This window comes from Semicossyphus pulcher, unplaced genomic scaffold (genome assembly GCF_022749685.1).
Source record: "Semicossyphus pulcher isolate SPU_LCO1_2020_fin unplaced genomic scaffold, fSemPul1.0.p SCAF_1, whole genome shotgun sequence".
NCBI classification, from domain to species: Eukaryota; Metazoa; Chordata; class Actinopteri; order Labriformes; family Labridae; genus Semicossyphus; species Semicossyphus pulcher.
In genome coordinates, this window is record NW_027211603.1 from 17,062,480 (window position 1) to 17,085,154 (window position 22,675).

The window sequence follows — 22,675 nt, forward strand, 5'->3', positions numbered from 1 at the left end:
GGAGGACACATTTTGCAATGGAGCTATTAGAAATGTATGCAGTGTGCATTTAAGCAGTAAAAGGTATTGGCTAAGTGTTGGGGAAAGAGTTTGAAGTACAGTAAAGTAAAATATCCTTGAAATCAACATTCAAATGCCTGTGCGAGATGAATACTAATGAACTTCAGAGAAGCCAGAAGAAATTGGGAATGGGGCAATTAAAGAATGCCTGCAGCAACTTTACAGAGGACAAAGCATCCAGTCTTTCTAATTAAATCCTGTGGCAGACACCTGGCCTTTCACCTCCTCCTCCATTTCCCAGAGCTCCCGAGTGGCAGTCACGAAGAGGGGCGTCTCACAAGCTTCATACTCTTCTTCTTCACTCAGGCTGCAAAAAAAAAAAACTCATCTTGTTCATGGACAAACGCTCCCAACAGATCTAATCAGTGGTGGAGGACTGGGGTCATTGAGACATAGCTGTTACTATTTACCACACATCCCTGGCTCCCGCAGGATTATCCCAGCACAATATTTCTGACTCAAAAGTCAGCTGGCGACAATTCAAACGCATCTCAAAGACCTGTTTTGAACTTTTAAGAGGACTTTACTCATGTTACCGCGGAATATCTCTGTACAGCTGATCCGAGATCCAAAGGGGGTGAACTGAAGTTTTGACTGGATACTTGTGTCAGCTCTTATCCTAAGTGTGGATGTCAAGGAGGTTCATGCAAAGGCCCTGAACATCTGAAATCTAAGACTGACGCGCAGCACACATTTGGCACAAGGCTGGAGAGTGCTGAGACTCGGTGCTTTGCGATTAAAGCGAACACAGAGCGCGGGATAAGTGAGGTTTCACAACCTTGCTCCCGCAGGGATCTCTTAGAAGTACAAGACAGTGAGGAGGAACGACTGTCAAAGGGAAGCTCCCTGGTAATGGTACGGAAGTTAATAAAATGAAGGAAGGTAATGGAAATTGGTTTTAAACCACTGGCCACATTCCTCCTGAGATAGAGATGGCTTGGGCTAATGAAGCCTGACAGCCTATTCCACAGCAGTTCCACACTTACAGCACATTCACCTCCAACACCGTCTCCTCCCACCACCAGGACGAGCCAAGGTAGAGAGGATAAAGTTACAACTTCACACCGATTAACTACTCCCTGTTATCTACTTATTTAACACTCAATCCAACCTGAAAGTGTGCAGTGGCAGCGTGGTGCCTCTCACATCAATACACTGACAATTCCCTCATTCTGCACTATTAACTAAGTTCTGCTCGACCCAAATGACAACCATTACTTAACATTAAATACAATACTACAAGGTCAGACATCTTGGTTGTGCAGAGACCTCAGGAGCCAGCAGTTCCCTTTGTAAGCTTAAAGGCCAAAAAGTGCCAGAAATGTAGAGCAGGGTTTTTATTTGGAATTGTGATTTCCCTTTTCAACTATTGTTGGGAGTGATGCTCTGATCCAAATTCCTGATTAGTATGCAGTTTCTATCTGACATAGTTTAAAGTAAAAAGCCTCAGCCAGACTTCAGTGATTTAAATGAATTACAGTTTCTCAGTCATGATGTTATAAAGTTGTGTGAGACGTTTACAAAAAAAACAGCACTGCTTCCAGATCTGCTGTCCGTATCAGACATTACACATACATATGATCACTGTTAGAGACACTAGATTAGAATTTTTTCCCCACTATTCATTAATGATTAGTTCAGACCTTAGGTGATCTATTTACCGTGGAGATAACTATTTTTAGACAATTAACACTTAAGGCTCACCTAATTTTCTGATGAACATTCTTAGGGTTAATTGCATTGGCGCTATAGTGTGATAGAATAAGGGCAACCATGTCAAGGCGGAGAAAAAAAGACTTTCAAATTCTAAAGTTAATCAGAAGTTGTTCAATGATTTGTGGGTTGTGGTGGTTAAGTGGGAAGTTCTCCAAATTAAACAACATAATATGTTGTTTGTCTGTGCCTTATACAACATGAAGCCATTATTGACAATCTAATTTTCTTTTACCATTTAAACATTTCCAGAGAAACATAATCTGTTTACTTAAAAGTAACACTACTGTCCAAGTTTAGGTCAAAGAAAGGCTGTACAGGATATCCAATAAGCACTGTTACCTAGACGGATATCTCTGGTTTGAGCATTGTTGGGAACATCTGAGATAATAGAGGTATACAATTTACCTGAAAATATTATTTTAATGTGTAAACGTTACAATATAGACCTTTATCCATCTGGCTTCGCTCAAATGAATATGAAACTGTGTAAGACAGAAAGAAGGGACAGATGAGGTGCAGTTCATTTGCAATGGATGGCAGAAAAGCACAAAAAAAACTTTGGAAGACACAAAAGGGAAGAAGTGAGAGTGTGAGTGAGAGAGAAAGAGAGAGAGAGGGGGATGCTTGAACACGCCGTCCCTTCCCACTAATACTCCCCAGCTTCCCTCCTGCAGTGGACTTCCTCTAACCTCTCATCTTCCTCTGTCTCAGTTTCATGTCAATGTAGAACTAACGCCTTGTTTATTTCTCCCTAAAGAAAGTGAGAGGAGTGTTCTACTCACGCAACGTGTCTACACTTGTAGTTATCTAGACACATAAGTGATGGGAGAGAAGGTTTATGTTGGGGAGGGGCAATAAAAAACGGTGTTACACCAATGTGAACAACTTATTCCTTAAGTTTTGTTATTAGTTATTATTGTAAGAATATTTTATGACAAATTTTTCTAACCACTATTACAGAGAGCAAAACATTAATTATATGGCAGAAATAATTACTTTTCAATCATTTTTTAAGATTAGATGGAGAAAAGAAAAGCAGAACCGGTTTTAAAAAAGGCTCAGTGGTTGCTTTAGGCACAGAAAGCTTCTTCCCAGACGTGATAAATTCTCCTTCATGATTATCTCTGTGATAAGACTTAATCTAAGATTGTATATATCTGATAAAGGTCCTCCTGCACACCCTAGTGGAAACACAAGGGGAATGTTTGAAGTGAAGACATTGGGGATACAGCAATCCCCTGTTACTCAGCGCATCAGAGACAGAGAGAAATGTAATCTAGACCCCAAGTCCCCTGCACATTATAAATAAAATATCAACTCACTGAGACCTTCCCCACCATGCCACAGTGGTAAGACAAGCAGACATGGCTGGTCACGAGTGGGGCAGCCAGAGGAGACGTTGGATCCGAGTGGTGTTGGATAGTTGTACTTAATGAATTGGAAGAAGGAGTTTTTCTGGGTCCCCGTGCCCCAGGATGGCCCCGACTCGACCTGAGCCAGCCTTCAGAGAAAGGTGCTCTGTCTAATCTGGCCTCATTTTATGCCTCTTTAACCATGACCAATGTATTTAAATGGCTGTTTCTTCGACAGATGCTCAGTTCAAATTATTCCTAACTGGAAATTTGTAGGAGTGATATTAAATATCCTTCAGGCCAGGCTGCCTAAAGAGAACATAGGAACATCAAAAGGCCAAACACTTCAAAAACTAAACCTAATGATCCTAGCCCTCCTCCGGGGAGAAGGAGGGCTTCGAAATTGTCCAACTTCCCCCTGGCCACAAAAAACATCACTCCTTTAAATGGAGATTTGACCATTTCCCCCAACCCTGCTGCATTTACAAGTGATTTTACATGAGATACATAATGTATATCGCCCCATCACTGAATCCACAGGGGAGCAGTTAGGATGAATATGTACCATCTTATCCGACACATCTATGCCTCTCGCTAAATAAAATCTAAAATATAACCCTAAAAAAGAGGCGTTACAAAATGTCCTCCCTTCCATATGTAACACTGTAGTGTGCTGGACTTTTGACTGCATTTTTAGAGACTTTTAAAAATTGTTTTCTGTCGGGGTCGACAGTAAAGTACTCACCACTGAAGGAGCTGCACCACCACCATGAGGCCACTGCATGTGGAGCATTTCTGAGGAGGAGAGAGATCAAACGACATATTCAGAGAAGGAGAGAAATAATGAGAGCAGGGAAACAGCTGGCAACATTCATCTTAAAGCCTGATGGGAGCCGACGGCAGCGGTTAAGTAATAATAAACTACCCAACCTGCAGGTGTAAGTGGGCTGACTGAACAGACACCTGGTCAGACAGGGCAGAGGTGTTAGGGGTGAGAGAAGTGTAAGGGGTTAGAAGTTTACTCACTTGCAGGGGTCCTACATGCAAGGATGTATATTTAGATTAATATGAGGTGAAAGACAGAAGCCTATAAAGTGCTTGATCATTTTTGCAGTAGCAAAAGTACATTCTTTTCCTGGATAAGCACTTTAATCCAGTGCAAAAGTTTCTAATGTTTTAGATGGGTTTTTTTTACTGGGCGAACACCACTAAATGTTAAACAACAGAAACTGTTCTTTTAGTATCTATCCTTTTTGTGTTCAAAGAATACACAAGGGAATGATTAAAGTTAGTCATTCTACTCTAACATCCAACTATGCAATCCAAAACAACAATAAAAGTTCCTCAAAGTATTTATCCCTAAGTTTTTCATGTAAATAAATGTTAAGTCACTATCTATCCCCGAATGAGGTTACACAATGGTGATTGAGCCTATGGCCCACTGATGAAGCATTTGCATTTGCAGTATTATGGAGTGGGTGTCTGTGGCGACTTACGCGGAAAAAAATCACAAGCGGCGCCCAGTTAGTGACGCATTTTCCATCACCCAGCAGTGGTTGGTCTGCCAGAGAGGGTAGGCGGAGCTAAGCAGCTGCTATTCTGGTCTCTGCAAGAGTTGCGAGTAAACAGTAATCTACTATGACTGAACAAACTAAGAAAAGATCGATGACTACAGATACAACTTCAATAATAAGTGAAAATACAAAGAAAAAGAAACAAATTTGACGCTCAGATGAAGGCAAACAGTCTAAAAAGGAAAACGACCGTCAGCGAGGAAAATCAGTTTCAACTTTGACAAAGGGAGCCAGCTGTGAACGTCACACGAGCAAAACACTGTCTGGATATCTGGGAAGTGTGCTCCCGCAATTACCGCTTATCGCCATATATGCAGCCAAAGAGAATGAAATCTCTGAGACTAGCACTTTAAATAAAAAAAGACATTCGCAAAAGTAAAAAAAAAAATAGTATAATAAATACTTCCCTACATTACGTTCATATTTTTCAACCCTAAAAAGACAAACTAGACTCTGCTAACATCTTTGCTGTGATGAATAACATGTGCACATTATTGTCATTTGAAAATAACTGTGAAGTGAACAGCCACCATATGTTTTTTTAGGAACTTCTTTCCAAGTGAAAAGCTTCTTCCACAGGCAGTTGGACTAAACAAAAGGCAAATGTTAAATGCATTCTGTGAAGTTGTGCCTGGCTTTGAAAAATAAAACCTTAACTCTCTCTAAACTTAGAAAACCCCACTGCTTCATGAGTCACAACTAATACCTATACAGATTAGTGCAAATAATTTATGACACGACTACTTTAAACCCTACCGACATGTTTTTGTTGAAGCAGCTAAAGGGTCGAGAGAGGCAGAGTGTCTGACAGTCACATTTCCAATAAACAGAGTGTGGCCGTTTCAATGGAAGCTGGTGAGGGAGAACCAACCTCAGGCTGCCCACATTGGTGTGCTAATATTTAGTGATGGGACACCACACAGAGACTAAACACAATGTATTCCAGCCATTTCATTTTGAAACAAGGCCATTGTTGTTCTGCTTCCACATGCAAGAAATGCAATCAATGTGTCTCATTTTAAGGACATTTGAAAAAATACAAACTTCTATTATATTTCTTGTACTTAGGGCAAAGAAAAGCTAGAAAACTGCAGCCAGATTTCAACACAAAACTGCCAGCTAAATATTTCAGGTTCCTTCACAACCCCCTCACCAATCCACCTAATGTTTTCAGGTCATATAAAATTTGTATTACAAAACCCTCCCTTGAAGGTATTATGTAACAATATTTCAGAGTGCATCTGCCTTGTAATACTTCTCTCCACCCTGACCTCTAAAGATTGGTACATAGGTTGTTTATTTAGTTTGTCTACTTCACAGGACAGAAAGAAATCTCCCTAGCTCTTCCATTGTCTGCCCCTTGACAAACTTGACAAGCACCAGCTACAGGCACACACAAACCCACAAGAGAACATCAAGTTCCCTCTGCCAGTCATCTACAATTCCAGGCTTTTCAGCAATTTAAAGTAGAACCAGTTGGCACTCTTTAGACTAAAATGTTTCAGGGCTGTGCCAGAAATAATCTGAGCTCTCTTGGGCCAAGAGTGTGTAAGAGTTTGGTTTCATCCAACCATTTCAAGTCAATCAATTTGACAGCCAATTGTACTGCGTTGCAAACTCACAACCAATTTTAAGGAATCAGGCTTGATATGTGTTGCAAACAAGAGAAGCAGGCCATAGATATGCAACTCAAGTAAAGTCAGTTTCCCCTGAAGGGAATTTAAAAAAATCTTAGCTATGGCTGGCTGGATGTAAACCTGTAAGTATTAACCCGGAACAGCTGTCCTCTAGCCCCGGAGAGCTCCAGGGTCCACCATCAGAAGAATAAGCCCACAGTCCTGTTAGCCACATGCCGCATGTATTTAATTTTCAACATCTGCTGGCTTCATGCTTCTATGCTTTCCATTCCCACTGCACATTCTTCACAAATTCAGTAGCTTCCTTCTTCAGCATTTGTAAATGTTGTTGATTGTGGAAAGCGTCCATGTTTACTTTGAATCCCAGGCCCTTCCTGGGCTGGCTCTAATTACCTGCAGCTGTTCACATTGCTGCTTACATTGACTATATTTTTAAACACATGGTTAGTATTTTCACTTTAAATTATATATTTCTAACACACTGAGTATAAAAGTCTGATAGTTGCAAGCACACAAAGGATGCCACATTCTTCTTTTTTTGACATAACAATTGGCACGCATCTACACTTGGAAGAACAGTGGGTGAATAAATGTTCTTATTTGTTTTCACACCCAGCTGTAGATACTTGGTTGACCTCTCATAAATCAGTATAATGGCTGAGTGAACTAACGCGATGTCAGTTTCAATATGCAGAACGTACACTACACATGCTTTCATTGATTGCCAACACAATGTCAACATCACTGTTCTCAGCAGTACAGAAAATTCAACCCTGGAGACATCATCTGTATGAAAACTTTGGTATTTGTCGGCCTATTGAATTACATTTATATTTATCCTTTCAAGCCTTCAGTGTCTGACTGCAAAGATGTAAGAGAGAGGTAAGAGAGACAGAGAGAGAGAGAGTGTTAAGGAGCAGTCAGCTGCTCTTTGCCTGAGGACCTTGTCTGCTCTCACCTGCTCTGTTTGGCGGCAGGGTAACAGCAAATTTTACACCGTCTGGGACACAAATTGGCATTCTGAACCCTGGTTATTCCTCCAGTATAATCTAATTAAAAGACACTGCCAGTGGGGTAAAAATCAGAGCATTATAAAGTTTGATAGACAGACTGACATAAAAGTGTTTGCAATTTCACAACATAGTGGGCATGAGTGTAAAACTTCAGAGCCTTGGCTGGAAGAGGTTTGGGCTAACTGAATTAGCTCAACTACACGCTCTGTGCTGAGAGTGAGCACAATATGAGGAGCTGAAATATGATTTAACTGTAGTTTCAGCTTTGAAGTCCAGCCAAAGATTGTGTGACTGACATTAGATATCATACTGTGGACGGATGAGTGAACTGGGTGCACTGTGGGCACCAAAGGTGTTTTTATTTTCTTTAAAAGCATAGCTAAGTGTAGGGTTTCCTAGTCACATTCCACTTTGGACATTTTTGAGTGAAAGCACAATTGAACACCAAGAAATGCACAACGTGACAACTTGATACTTAAGGAAAACGCTTTGAAAACTTACAGGGTCAAGTGGAGAGACAGTCTTTGAGAAATCTGTTGCAGATACTACAATTTTTTTTTTACTTCCATGTTCAATGCAATCTACCAAAATACAGTTTTTACAGCATATTTCTGTTCACAGTGTGGCCAGGGTGAGAGTCTAGCTCTGCATGCATTGGAAGAAGACAGGCACACAAGCTGGATCTGTCACAAATAGGCCATCACTCAGGTCAGGTCATCGGACTACAATGATGTTTGATTGTAGGAGGAAATTTCAGATTGTCTTTGGACTGTGGGAGGAAGTCAGAGTACCCAGACAGAACCCTCGCATGCACAGCGAGAACATGCAAACTCCACACAGAAGGGCCTCCTTTGTCCAAACAGGAATTCGGACCAGGAACCTTCTAGCTGTAAGGCCACACCGATGACTACATACACCACCGTTCAACCCCCGGAAATTATTTAAAAATAAAAACATGGGGGCACTGGTTTAGCTCAGTCGGTAGAGCAGGCGCCCCGTATACAGAGGCTACAGTCCTCGTCGCACTGATCGCAGGTTCGACTCCCGGTCTGCCGATAATTTGTGCATGTCAGCCCCCACGCTCTACTCCCCACATTTCCTGTCTCTCTTCAGCTTTCCTATCGAATAAAGGCAAAAAGCCAAAAAAATAATCTTTAAAAAAATAAAAAATAAAAACATGGCCAAAAATAAATAAATAAAACGTGCACATTGATACAGTTGTCTTAGTGAGGGGGTATCAGCCACAACATGATACGTTTTTCAGACTGAGTCACTTCAGATTGGGAAACTATATAAATAGTCCAAGTAAAATAAAAGTAGTTTCCAAATATGAACTCTGGAAAAACAAGAGGATAAAAGCATTTTTCTAAGCTTCAACCCCTCATTACTTCGATTTGTAGAAATAAAAAAACTACTAGAGTAAAAAGAAAAACAGCGTTCTTAATGAGCTAACATATAGCAACTGCCAAAGTACAATGTGGGACCTTTTAAAAGACTATAAATAATCATACGACTCCCCAAAATCTGAAGGACAGCTGTGTGAAACTTTAGAGGCAGCAGTAAAACAGGACAGGGAGGGCAAAGACTTTCTCGATAATGGATAAAACACAGAACAAGGGAGGTTATGAACAGGATATACTAAATCCTCCTTCTCTGGGAGCCTGAGACAAAAGCTGTCAACATAAAGAGGAAATACGAATGTTATATTTTTGTAATAGGAGAAAGACGGGATCTCCGTGATTGTCCAAACAAAGACAATACAGAACTGATCAAAGCCGCTGTTGAGTTAGGTTAGCTTCCCTCTGTAACATGTAGCCTCATCTAAAATATTCTTTGCACACATACTGAGAACTACCATTTTTGCTTTTTGTAGTATTTAACGTTGCTAGTTTGCAATGTAAAGTTTGTTAGACAACAAATTTGATGGATCGCCTTTGTCAATCAGCAACATGTTACATTGAGTCAGCTATGAGCGAGGATGATGAAACGTAGTTTGCTTTCTCAAGACCTTTCAGGTAACCAACTTGGCCAAAGCTTAACTTAATGAGACTCTCAGGCCGAGCAGTAACAATAAGCACATTTAATTTATGTGTACACTGTCCATGAAAATAAGAGTGAATAAAACCTGAATGTAATTGTCTCTCCATTTTTTTATCCATCAACATCTTGTAGACATTGTATCCCTTTCTTCTTTTCATAGTTCCACATGGTAAATTTCCTGAGCCACTAATGAAAGGAGAATGAAAGAAGAGCAGAGCATGAAAATGGCTACCGGGTTTCCTCTCTGTCCCATTCTCTTCAGACTCTGCTAGCGGAGGTTTTTTTATTAATTTTATTTAATTATCCCACAAAGCTCTTTTTTTGCACTGGGCCATCTCTGCCTGTGTCCTACTCCCACTGTGTGAGCTTTGTAATTTAATAAAGCTTCATTTAAGAGAGAAGTTGATTAAAAAATTAAGCTCCAGTGATCACCACAGCTTCAGCCCTCCCCATTTTATGAAAAGATCCAATATTTCATATTAAGAACATGTCGGGCAGAAATTATCACCGCAGGACAAGTTAATGCTTTCAATACAATCATATGACAATGACAGCAAACCCCACTACGCAGAATGTCCCATTTAGAAACGGAGAATTACAGGAGTTGAAATAATTTCCCTCTTTTACTGTAGGTCAGGCAGTTTTTTTCCATTTCCTCTCGTAATGCTGTCTGTCTATCATCCACCTGTTAATTTTTCATTCATTATTTATATATATTTTTTTACCACTTTTGACAGCAGGGGGACTGCCAAAACTTGCCTTACCCAGCTGTGTAGGAGATATCTTATATTTCTACCTCTTTAGAGTGAATGATGACACTGTACAGCAATACTCGGATGAGCAGTAAGAAAAATTACAGTCTACTGCCCTCTGCTTGGTTTCACTGTAGAAAATTGCACCAACAGCCTAATGACTTGTGCTCATACAGCCTCTTTGAAATACAATCTCCCTAAGTCATCCCATCTGTGCAGCAAAGTGTACACAGGCACACAAAGTCACTAATGTAGAAAATGTGCAAGCTGTCATTCACAATGTAAAAAAAAGGAAAAAAATTAAATGATAAATGTAAAATCTACACTGCAGCTTAAAGCTAAATACCGTCTCACTGCTGGAGAAACTTAATCCACACAATTAATGCTTGAAAATTATAGCCTGGATCTAGTGGCAGGTTTGAAACCATAAGTTATTGATTTGGAAATGAAAACCTGTACTCTTCAAGGTTAAATCCAGTCCAGCCTCATTACTGCGCTGTCCTTGAGAGGCCCGCACCAGGGCTGCTGCAAGGAGCAGAGAGGACTGCTTTAATGAAGGTGAATTTAATGGGATTTAATGTAGCTGGGGGCAATGGAGCAGCAGAGATATGGTTTTAACAAAGAGCAAGGGACCAAGGGTACAGCCAAGAGAGCAGCCATTTTCCCTTTCTTTTTATTTATTTCACATTTGGCCGAGCAGAGTAAAAGCACACCACATTTTCATCTGAGTCAGCCCTAAGAGTGGTTGGTTACACTTCTGTAGTCAGGACAATACAGGCCTCTATATTATCATGTCTACGGTCACACAGATATTGTATAACATGCTATCATTTAAACAGATGGAAAAATCTGACATGATGTTGGCCTTACAAAGCTCGAGGGATCATTAATATTCAAATGTTACTGTATTTTTAACATGGGGCAATTTTGGTTTTTCAATTTAGGTATTTAACTTCTTCCCCAGACGCCAAATATTTGATCCTCAGCATTGCTTTCAGAGTTAAAACATTTGTGATGGAGTGTTTTAATCCTGCAGGAGGAAAAAGCACTCTATTGACTGCTGTAATGTGATTCAACATATTGTGATGATGCAGGCAGTTTTCCACATTCACAATCATGCGTAAAACATCTTTAGGGAGCCCGGCAGGGATCAGAGTCACATTTATGATCATCCTACACAACTAAACTGAGGTCTATTTTCTCTCTCCCTCTCCTGTTACTGAGCGAGTGTTTTGATAGACTAAGCAATTGCATCATATCAATCCTCTCCAGTTCAGCACTGTGCAGGTGCCTTGGGCTGCTTAACACAAAGCTTTAGGAGAAGTCCTACATTTTCTTATTTTCAAAACCTGGTTCTATTATTAATTGTGTGGCACTCTCACAGATGCTGAATCCCATTTGCCTCATGCAGTTTGGCCCTTCAGCTATGAGGTCATGATCACATGGCTGTGCCTTCAGCTTTTCTAAGCTTGATGTGAACAATGTGTGCTTTCTGCAAATAACATTAAATGGTCCGCTCCTTCTGTAATGCTCCATAAATATGCCAAATCTTGAAAAGCAAAAGAAAAAAAACCTTTCATACCTGGTTCTGGGGCCCTTGCACAATCATTTCTCTTCTTTTCTCTCTCCCTGCCTCTCTCTGGAAAGCTGCTGGAGAGTTGACAGGGTGCTAATTCACAAACAGAAAGAAAAGGGAAGCAAAGATGTGATTACAAATGCCAATGCTATCATATAATTCAAACAGTGTGTTTTGTCATAAGAAGGGATTCTTAATAATCACACCAGGCCAACAAAAAGGCTTGTTACTGGTCATTGCCTTCCCTTTAGACCTGGATGCAGTATTAAAATGTTCTACAATCTCTCATCCAGACACAAGCATTAGAAACATATATTCTGCTTTACTTGAATAAAACTCTTCATCACATTTTAAGCACTGACTTGCACTGTTAATCACTGTAGGCAGTAGGTTTAAAAAAAACATATCTGAATGATCAAATAAGAAGCATTTATCTAAAGACATATACCTGAGATACATGCATCAGCTCATTAAGGCATGCTTTTCAAAGACCCTCTGCCAGCAGCGTGCGTGGATGTGATATTTGAGCTGAGAACTAGGAAATGAGTAAGGGGCAGAGGCTATCCAGGCTGCCCTTTTTTCTGTCCTGAGACATTTGAGAACATCTGAGGAAGAAGCTAAGAGGCTTGAATGACAGGAGTACTGACCCTTGATCAAGGGTCACTAAGAACTCACAATGCATACAGAGGAGCTACAGCATATTTAACCCAGTAACAAGGCCGTTATTAGAGTATTTGCATGTCTAAATCATTGTGGCCACTTTTAAGAATCATTTTCTGTACATTTTGTTTCACTTTACAATGTTTGAAAATAAATGCTCACAAGAAATCTGCCATCTTCCATTATATTAAAGTCAATAAGAAATCAAACAAGAAATACATGGATTAGTTAAAAGTATTCACTTTTCATTAGGCGGTGTTGATAATGATTGAAAAGGATAAAATGCTCTCTGAGAAATCTTTGAACTTCCTCGAAGAGCTCCCCTGCTGACCCACAACCAAGAAACCCCTTCCAGATTTTTCTCTTTCCGGAGAATGTCATCTTTATTTTTGAGTGGACTTAGGGAACCTTGTCAGGGACGGTTAATTTTTCAAAATTACTAAAAAGCTTTGATAGGTATAAAACAAGCCGAATTGTTAACACATCTGCATTTTCCGTTTAATCTTTGACTTTCATTGGTGCTGTCTGTAATCCCTCAAACATGACTAATGGGAAACATTAAGTACAGGTTTGGGAACAAGTGGTTTTAATTAAAATACTGCAGAGGACCTTGGAAAAAGGCTGTTTTTCTAATAGTTCTTCACAGAAGACTGTACATTTTCCTTTTATTTGCAGTGAAGGAGACACTCAGACCTCTAAAAGAAAAAATATATAAGCATGAAGTAAATGATACAGATTCATACACAGTTCAGCAATCAAATCACATTTTCTCCACTGACACATAAGAAGCAGAAACTATACTTCAAACGGCTGTTATCTTGAAAAACAAAGCATGGACATGTTTTTAGGATTTTGGGTGGCAAAGTGATGTGTAAAAGGACATTGTGTAAGGGAACAATTACCATAACAGCTATGACTTTAGGACCAACTAGTTTAAGGCACTGGGCGTTGATGTCACAGACTTGTCTCATCTCAATCAAGGTGTGCAAAAGGCAAATAACACTAGCTATCTGATGTTGATGTTGATGTTGATGTGGTGATGATGTCTCGATACATTTTAGAGAGGGATTGACTTACAGCTGATCTCTGGTGAGTGCAGGGCCATGCAGTTATTCTATTGTAAAGGGACTCCATTATAAGGAATATGCTTGTATTCTTTCTCGCCATGAATTAGATATGAAGATCAGTCCACCCTCATATCTGTAAGAATGAAGCACAAAGGCCAGTTAGTTTAGCTAACCATTAAGACAATCAAAACATTAAGAGAACCTTGATTTAAACTTGAGGACATTTTGTAAATTAAAAGCTGTTAAACTGTATATCTGTATTATAACTCTTTGGATGGCATTCCAGTGCCTACATTTGTGTTAATTTTACATTTTAGGACATGCTTTCTATTGATGTACAGTCTGCTTGTGCTATTGAAACAATATTAATATAGGCCTAATGGATAACGTTTCGTTTTGGTGGAGCAGAAAAAACATTGTTTACACACCTCACCTGTTACCTTCTAATCTGTTCCAGCTGATTTTCTGCCTGGTGTCTGAAACTACACAGTATTGTTGTATGACAGAAAAAATGACCTTAGCCCCACTTTCCCTTATCAAGAACTTAATAAATTTCTCTCTTGTGCATAAACTCATTTCTGATCACTTTCTGATTCAGTGCCATCCAATTAGTGTTGTGTTTGAGGCCACCTCATAAATGAAAGTCTAGTCCACTTAGGCCTAACAGTTAGTCTGGTTTTCTAACTGTTCATTCAAATCTGTTATTCTGTAACTCAGCTGTTAGCATGCTAACTGTCTGCTTGACCTTACATTCACGGTGTTTATCTAGTACTTAATTAACCTATGCCTTTCAGTGTTGGGCAGGTGTTCCCCCTAGCTTGTCTCACCTTGCTGTCGTCCCAATGTTAGGCTCTTTTACCTAACATTCTCTACGTCTTTTAATATCGAATAATTTGCATTGATGAACTGCGTCATATCAGAGGCATAAAACTAATGAACGTTAAGAGTCTGTTTTCCTGAACGCAGCTTTACAAGTTAAACTCTAAAAACTAACGTCATTAAAAGGTCGCTTGGTAACACTTACCGCTGCTTTGAAAACATTTTTCACAATTCATCTTCCTTCCCTGCTAAGACAAAAAGTTATCCGCCTTTTGCAGAGAAGAGTTTTCACTTCTTAACGCAAACTGGCGGTTGACTTTTTAATTTAGGCTGTGCCACCAGCCGGAAGTGACGTTACTTTACGTGTTTAAAGTCAGCAGGTAAAATCTGGACGTTGATAAATATTGGACATTAATGTTGGCTAGAGTCTTAATAATATGATTTAATATCTCAATATTTTAATTTCGATAAAAGATTGCGTTTTTCATATATATGTTTAAAATAAAAAAATAAAGAGGAAAAGAAACAGAAAACAATATCAACAAAGACAGCAAACACAATAATCATAAATAATTTCAGAAAAGGATTTGAATAACTAATTGGTAATGTCATAGTTTAACAGTGAGTTTGTTCAACTTTATAAGCAACACACTGAATATTTTTTTCAGCTTTACAGAAGAAGCATATTACACTTTGACAAGTTCTGAAGATATTCATCTAGGACGTGAAAAACAAAACTCTGTACTGAAAGTAGCCAACAAACAAGTCATGTGCATTACATTGAAGTCACTTATATCTGGAACATTCTCAGGCAACTCGCCTTCATTCCTCAGACACATTTGCATTTCTTTGATGAAGGTTAACGTTTCCATTATCTACCCCCGTGTTTGGGATTAGGGACTAATCTGAAGATACCACAATAAAGCTTTCTCTGTTCCCATCATCTGGTTCTTCAGCTCTGAGCCTTCTTAGGTCTGTTCCTTTACTTTGCAGTTAACAGCATCCATCCCTCAACACTGCTGTGACAATGGAGTTACTGAGCGGCAAAAAGAAAGCACTCGTCACCCATCTGAGGTCTGTATGTGTCCATCTGGAAAAGACATTGGACCAAACAGGTTGTAGTGGTACTACAGTTGCTGAAATGCCTCCCAGACTTGGTTGTGTCCGTGACAGGCCCTCTCCTGGTGAGCGAGCCTCCATGATGAATGGCCACCTCTCCACTCTTTATCGCCCCACTAAATCATGCTCTTACCATGCTTTTATGTCCAGATTTTGCTGTTTTGTTTTACTTTCCCCCATTTTTTTGAATGAAACTCCAAAGGCTGGGGTTACTTTACGTACTTTACATCATATTAATCTGTGAGGGTTTTATCATTGCACCAGTATCCAGGTGGAGATTTGACATCAAGTTTATTAATCAACCTGCCTGAGACAAATGTGTGATGAGTTCCAGACAGAGCTGATTGTGAACCTTTGTTGTCGACACATATCGCAGGCATTATACTGTAGAGTAGCTGTTTCAAAGACAGCCCTTTATTAGTTTGCTTCAAGGTTGGGAACACTTAAAGAACACATTGTATCATATTAACACTTCAGGAATGATCTGCTGATGCTCTACTTCAGCATATGTGTTGTAAAGTGATACAGCAGGTGATGCAATAACAAAGGATAGAAATCTTTTCTCTCACATGCATTAAAGACAAATAAAAAAGGTTTCTTTTGAAACTTGAGTCAAACAAATGAAAGGATGTTCTATTTATTTGTTAAAGCATCTGTTTATTTTAGATAACATTTCTGACATGTTTTAGTATATATAGTTGCTGTTGACATTTTTTTTTATAAAGCGGAGTAGTATTGATGCTGTTCAGGAACACAAAAATAAAGATCAAGTAGAATACACCTTTAAAAATGTTTCTACCCCCAAGATGCACTGCTGTAGTACACTTTGGCTCCTGCACAGATAACTGTGGACGCTTTGGGCATATTTGGTGTACTTTATCTCCCCCTAGTGGACAGAGAAAATCTTGTCCTGACATTTGTCGAATGATGTATGATTTGTATCATTGTCAAGAGAGAATTGATTAATACAGCTGGAAAGGATAAAATGTGCCAATTGTTTATGTAACTGATTAAATTATATTCAGTCAAAAGAAATTGTAAAGAATTAAATCATAGCTAAAGTGCACAGTTCATGGCAAAACATTTATTTATTTTGTAGGTCATGGTTTTAGATTCTCAAGCTGTACTATCAATGTTCATGGCTAATTTTAACCCTTTCCTAATAAGATCCCTCCGATCATAGAAGCCTTTTCTGCAGTCCTCTTACAACTTTGAGGTTTTGATGATCTATCAATCACCTCGGCAAAGCTTAAATGTGCGCGTCCAGCTGCCAGGGGAGGTCTGACCTGCGGCCTAGCGTGACATTCAAGGAAGGAGTGCTACTCACCCAGGAAATCCCATTACACCAAAGTATGATGGATATCAGTACTGGGAAAGCTCATATGTGGTCTGACATATAATTTGTTATAATTTGTAAAAAAAAAAAAAAAAAAAAAATGGTGTGACCAGGTTCACCTTTATACCTATCTTTCACTCATTCAAAGAGTGTGACCCAATGCACCACTAACTATATTTATAACATATAGAACAGAAAACACATCTGTGATAAACATCTGTCTTGTATTTGTATTTCCTATCATAAGGGCTACTAAAGTAGTGCATTGGTCATTTAAATGAAATAAACTAAAACTAGATTATGACACAAAAAATAACACGTAGGCTCGCATCTAGAAATTTACCATGCAATGTTTTATAAGCTTGGTCATAATATTTATGATGCCGAATGTTTATTCTCTTTACACACTGATTAAATACACACTATTTGTATTTTCAGTTCATAGATAATGAAAACACCACGGTGAATTATCAGTGTTTGCCGAATGACATTTCCATAAATGTTACATGGCATTTATTAAAATGAATTTGCTAAGCCATAATAACTTTCAGTTGTTTCAATATAAACAGCTTAACTCTCTCGCACACTCGTGTTATCTGAATCAAGAAGCTACAGATTAGTTTTATTTGTAGACATGTAGTAGGATTCCAGTGCTGATCAATAACACCAAAGATATAATGGTAGCCTCATGGGTAAAGGTGAGTGATGGAGGGGAGTCTCTCTCTGTCATGACAGTAAAAAACTCTTTATCAAAACCATGGAGACATAAAATGCTATTTGCTGTAAGCAAATGTCACCTGCACCCCCTGTAATGAGGCATTTTTTCGTACAATATCACTTATCTCCAAACTAAAAGCAAAGGTTAATCGGGCACCATCCACACTCTGAGCTATATCACTATTATCTGTCATATTGATTGTTCAAGGTAGGATAATACCATGTACATTTTTAACAAAATTCAATGAAAGACTTCCCAGCATGCAACCTTTTGACTTTATTGACTTTTTTTGATGACATTTATCTTCCCTAATAAAATAAAGTAATCATGAATATATTTTAACATGTAAATAACATGTCCTTTCAGCGGTCTCATCTGCCTTTGGTCTTCATAGTGGGTTTTTGTTTACGTGAGTCTGAGCTCTTCCCTTTATAAGCTGAACTGACAAGACACAAGCAAAAGGACAGTGGACCAAATTTCAGAAATGAGCTTTCCTGGGAGTGGGCCATCACACAAAAAGTGACAAAGTGTCAAAAGTGGCGTTGTGAAGAAGTGCAGGACCTAGAGAGTGGATCAAGAAGACAAAAACTGCAAAGAAGGAAGGATATTGAGTAATACATGGGATAGTTATGGTGAATACTGCTGGGGTTTTACATATTAAAACCTAAAAACTCTTCCGACCATCTTGTGTTTCCTGTTTTATTTTGATACCCACTTTGTGTCTCTTTACAGATCCTCCACTTCCTGCCCTCCCGTATTTCCCACAAGCAATATGATCTTTCATATGCCGTCCTAAATCAGATACAGGTCTGATATTTTGCAATGCAACCCGAACCCCAACCGAACTGTCATCATGCGACTTAAATTATACGTCACTCACGATCGACATTGGTCACAATTCTGAGCTGGCGGGAGTCGAACTAAATATAAACATGGAAGACGGCCCCGACTTCGCATCCACACACACCTCCGTACTGAAGTAGCAGCCACTGCTCCACAAAAAAACATAATTGTAAATTTGGCTGTCTTTCTCCTCATCCTCATTATCATCTGCTGTCGAATTCGCTGGCTTCCACGGCACATCAATTTATACATGAAACCGTAAAAGTTGACTTCAATGGCACCCATGTTTGTTTACGCATGACAGCGCGCTGCGCGTAGTCCTTGTTATTGTTCTTTTACGCATGCAGGTCAGTTCAGGACCGTGACTAGTTCACACTCTAATGTGATATTGGCCACATTTAGTGCAGTGTCTCCACTCCTCAAGAGTCTATGTTCCCCTCCTTCTGTGCCAGTACGTCTTGTTCCCTTCTTCGTGCTCTCGGTAAATTGGCCTTTCTGTGTTGTTGTACTTTGCCTTTTGCCAGCCGATTTGGATACCTCTGCCTGTGCTGCAACATTTAAACAGCATAAGGGTGATACGGTACGAAAAGATACAACAGATATTACCTTTACTCTGTGGTCTAAATATTATAGGCACACTTACTAGCATCAGCTGTCGCTCCACAAAGTGCTTAAAGTAGCAATGATTATTCTCCAGAACCATGTTGAAAATACATCAGTGTGGGCTGCAACAAGTTAATATTGTTGATGTTCTCGTGTTTTCTCAGTTAATTGTGTACCTCTCACAATTCTCTCCCAGGTCCTTTAAATGCAGGTGAAGTCTAATAAAAAGGAACAATATCGTAATTGAGGAACTGGAAACAGTCAGTGTTTGGCATTTATGCATAAAGCATAATTTAGACAATAAAACCTTAATAAGAAATTGCAATTTTATTCGCTTCGACTAATCTTTTTAGCTCTCTACATCAGTTTACATTCTGATCTAGTTCTCCTCATGATCTTATCCTCTGTCGTCATTATCATAAGAGCCCTGTTGAGTTGAATCCGGCCCTTTCCCTGACACATTAAATGAAGAGGCTTTACCAACAGGCCGCTGTTGAAATCCAGATAACTGCGAGGCAAATGTATTCTAATCTCTTAATTCAATCTAACTGATCTTTGACCACAGAAAGCCTTTTGCTTGTTAAATTGTAATCCCTAGCTGCCTCATCTCCCCAAACTAAATATGCAATTTACATACATTACAGCCTGCGGTCTGTACAGTGCGAGCATCAGAGCAGGAACCGACCACTGTGGATGTGAGTTTGTCAGAGACAATCCTGCAGTAGTCAAACACTGGCAGGATGCAATTTAGAGCAACATAGAGGGAATTTAAACAGAGCACCCAATGTAAAATTAGCCAGAGGAGAGTAGTGGACTTTGGCTCACCGCTGACCTCTAACTGCTTTAATTAAATGGGGAGTTTCCTCTTCCTCTTGAGTAATAACTAGCAGTGCTCCTCTGAGGCCTTTGGCACTGGCAGTCAAACAGAGCAGTGATATCTCCACCTGTAACCCTGCCTTTATTATCATCACCACTATGAAACAGTGCCCAGGTGATTCCTGAGGGGCTGTAAATTCACAATCAAATCCTTGCTGCAAAGTTATGTCTGCGCACAAGGTTACGTCTGTTCACAGAGGTGGAATAAGATTCATTATGTGCCCTCGTTGAAGAAAAGGATCGTGAATGATCGTCGCTGTCAAAGTGCCTGTCTGCTCTTAACAAAGTTGATGTTCTTGCAGCTGTGTAATCTGTCTCAGATGCTTGTGGGGGTTATTAGATCATACTCAGGGATATTTACTTATTCATTAGCAGCTAAGTAAAACAGGTTTATGTCTTAAAAGTCAGAGGGATCTTACTTCCCTACAATGCAAAGTTCTCTCTTATTCAAACCTCTTATGATATGGTACTTTATCACACATCTGTTTGTGTGTATCTATCTTTAGATTGCCAGACTTGTCAGTGTCAGCTCCTGCCTCATCACTCTCACAGTCTGATGGATGCAGGACACATTGTTCCATATGTGCAGACAGAGCCACAGGTACGGTGCATCCAGCTGTGATGGCTGCAACGGCTTCTTCAAGAGGAGCATATGCCAACACTTACAGCTGCAGGTGAGTCCCATCATTGATCGAGTACAATACAACAGACATTATTTAATGGTTTTGTATTCTTTGTACATCCTAATATCCACAAAACTTTTTGTGACAGAAAATACACAACATTGACAATATGACTTTTATAAAAGTCTTTGAGGTTGACTTGAGGAGTTATTCTGTGGTGTTAAAGTTGTCACCTGTTGTACAATATTAGGTGAGTTGTATCATAGAAGAACATTTCACCTACAAATGGAAAAGCATCCTGAAGGTGTCTGGGATCAGTCCAGGCATGGAAGCAATAACGTATAGATATATGACACAGGAGTCTAAATCAGTGGTGAGATATAGGCTAGCTGTAGAGAGATTGTGTCTCAGCACACATTGAGTTGTCGCGTCACAACATGTGAAGGTGCAAAAACAAAATATTGAAGAGGATTGATTGATCAATTTCTGGACGTCAGAATGCTGAAAGTCTTATTGTGTTTGACAAATTTTAAACAATTATCCCAAGGAATTCAGGCATCAAAATTGTTCATAATTCTTGGGGAGTAAGACTGAATATTTGAGAAAGATGATTTAATAGGCATTTTGTGTGACTGGAGTGATCTTGAATGAGCTTACCAGTATTTTGTGGCCTGCTCCTCAGCCTTGCCTGAGACGCACTGCTTAAAGGGGATATTTAGCTATGCAATTAATTTTCTATTATTCTAATGAGTTTTTGAATCACGCTGGTAAAGTTTGTTTCATTTTTAAAAATTGTATACATATTTTCATTTAATTATTTTTTGCAGCCTCTGCTTCCTCCTGAAACAGACAAGCCGTTTTGCCATTCAAAGGTCAGACTTTAGCCACGATTGGCCAAGTATCTGGAGTGACTACGTAGCCCCTCCCCCACGTGTGCAATCTCACGTGGAACAATAAGTTGTATTTTGGTTGTTTTAATGAACAATGGACACCCAAAAATGTGAATGCAAAATATGAGAATATCCATTCAAAAGATATGGCCCCTTTAAGGCCCTGAGGTCCCTGAATCTCTGACCAAATTGTTAGCAGTCCAGCAGCAGTATGGTTAATGTAGGCACCAGCTTTTGGCATGAAAGAAACTCTTTAAAACTGTCCTTAAATAGTCAGAGTCAGAGGCAGTGTCGCTACTGCAGACTACAGAAGTGTCTCAAGGCTGGAACGAGAAAGGAAGGTCAGAGGCCTTTTTTCTATTTTCTTAAGCAGCTTCCTTCTTTGTTTGATACAGGGTTCCTTCAGTTTCTAAATTCTAAAAGTGAAATTAGAATAGTTGGTTGTAACTACTTTTAATGGTAGATATACCTGTTATCCAAAACTTTCACCATTTGTATTTCAAACATGTCATGTTTTACCTCTTGGAGTGGTTTAATAGAAGAAAACATATTTTTGTGTCTCTCCCTAGCAACAATGAGTGCCAGCTCCCATTATGATTAAAGTGGTTATGTACAGATTTAGCCTTATCTTCCGTTGACTCTCACAGAAAAGCTGTTAAAAAAATAGACGCGATGAGAGAAGCAATAAATCGTCTCTCCACATACATAATTAACATGGCTGAGCACAGACAAATATTTGCTCTGTGGTTCTAGAAAGATGTTGCTCACAACCCCCTGAAGCGACGACCAGGGCTACTAATATAAATGTTTACTTCACTAATTTGTGTGGTTTGCATAAATGCTGTAAAATACTTTTAAAATAACACAGAAGCACACATGTGGTAGAAAAGCACGACTCCCCCAGCTACCAGTTCTACTTTTCCTCTGAGCTTTCTCCCTGTCGCTGCTTGGTGTTGATGATCCACAGAAGACTCGTGTGGGACATTGTCATTCAGGACCATGTCAGTGAAGCACAGAGGGGGGATCACGATCCTTCTCCTCCTCTACTTTGATTAATTCACTCCTGATTGGCTGCTGAGAGGACAGCTCTGATGACTGATGACTCTGACATGCGCTCCTGTTGTCTGACTTTGTGGAGCCATATTGGAATCAGTCTGAGGCCGTCCAGATTGCTCTGTTTCTAATGACGATCACAGAGGGGTCATCAACATGGGGTGACATCTGCTCCATCTAAACACAATCCACATCATCAAGCATCCAGGCAGCCACACCCACTTTTTATTGTCGGTGGTAAATGTAAGACGCTGCTGTCGACATCAGAATATTAAATCAAGCTATTTTTAATCAAGATATAAAACATTACCTTCTACAAATTTTTTTTTTTTTTTTACAGATTCTGTT